Source organism: Octopus bimaculoides, chromosome 22 (genome assembly GCF_001194135.2).
Source record: "Octopus bimaculoides isolate UCB-OBI-ISO-001 chromosome 22, ASM119413v2, whole genome shotgun sequence".
Taxonomy (NCBI): Eukaryota; Metazoa; Mollusca; class Cephalopoda; order Octopoda; family Octopodidae; genus Octopus; species Octopus bimaculoides.
In genome coordinates this window covers 18,227,010-18,228,726 of record NC_069002.1, presented here as the reverse complement: position 1 = coordinate 18,228,726, position 1,717 = coordinate 18,227,010, and positions in this window count along the sequence as shown.

Below are 1,717 nucleotides of genomic sequence, written 5' to 3'. Positions count from 1 at the left end.
TGAGGCTCTCATAATTGCTACTGGTAACATGGAATCCAGTAGAACCTGTTGCACAGTCGGGTTGTCAGCAACTAAACTGGTACCCCCACCTAGATATCCAGATGAGGAGGGTTGCTAGAAACCCAGCAGGATTAAAAACAAGACCTGTTGAAAGGTCAGATGAACCTAGTGCAGGCTCAACGGCTATCTGGACTCTTTACAAACGTCATGTAAGGTTCCTTGAACACTTTCATCAGAGATGTCGCAAACACACTCTGAATGTTGGCTGGAATTTAAAAACCCCGGACACACAGGTCCCGAGGACAGCTGATATCTTGTGTATTGAGGCAATGGTGCACAAGCACTGTGTTACGTTGGACTGGACACCTTATTAGAATGAAGGATAGCAGGATCCCTAAGCAGATGCTATATGGAGAACTTGTCAATGGAAAGAGACCCCAGCAGAAACCAAGGCAGTGATTTAAGGCCTCATTAAAGGACTGTGATATGCAGAAGACTGACTGGGAGAACAATGCCTGTCATCGCCACAGAAAGCGGAAGCCGGTTAAAGAGGGGGTCGACATTTTTGAGAGAACACGTATTCTGCATGAAGAACTTAAATGTGCTGCTTGAAAGCGCACTGCTGGTGTAGTGAATGGGGAAAGATTGGTCTGCAATGATTGGAGTCGTGTATACTTGTCAAGAGCAGGGCTCGTTAGGCACCAACAGAGCTGCAAATGCAAAATATAAGTTAGTCCTCGAACGGACAATGTTCCTGAAGGTCAGCAATGGTCTTCCTCGATAACAAGTGGAGGGAGAAGGGGAAATAGAAGGGGAGAGAGAAGGGAAGAGAGAGGGAGTGAGGGAGAGAATTAATGCACAAGTTTTGGATTTGGGGTAACGACTTTCCTTGTTCTATGACCAAATATGAACATTTCTTTCAGCCAAATTCCATGCCTATATCAGCTGAAAAGGATGGAATTAATTCCAGTTGTTTGCTTCAGACTAAATAAATTCAGATTTATAGATTAGATAATGGCTATAAACTGAAGTACAATCATACAACTCTACAAGGAGACTGGAAAGGAATCGTCTTAGCATTCATGAGATCGTTGAAGGCATGCTGCCCTGACTAGTGTTCGCTGATGAAAAAAAATTTGACATTGAACAGACAGTAAACCAGCAAAATGGCCAGCGTTGGAGTGTATCTGGATCCATCGGGGTTCAATTGGTAATTTGATGTCAAAATCCACTCAGATATCCCCCTCGTTATTTTGAGATATATTGTATTTAAGTATGCTTTTAGGGACTGTTGTGTTGTTTTTATGCATGTTTGTATATATGTACGAATACACGCACACGCACACGCACACACACACACACACACAAATAACATATACAAACACACATGCACAAACACACATATATATAATATACATATATATATATAAACATATATATGTGCATGCAGTATGCGCATATAACAATCATAGACTAATGCACATATATATGCATATAAAGTATTTATGCATAAAGCATGCTAATTAATTAGTCAAAGAAAGTAAGGCAGTGTCCATAGCCTACACAATGCCTCAAAACCTGAGAAAGAGAATTAGATGAGATAAACAGGAATAGTATATTATTGCAACTTAATATTTTCAACCACTGTGAAATCATTTATATATATAAAAATGAGAATGTGTGTCTGTCTGTCTGTCTCCCTGTCTGTCTGTGTATG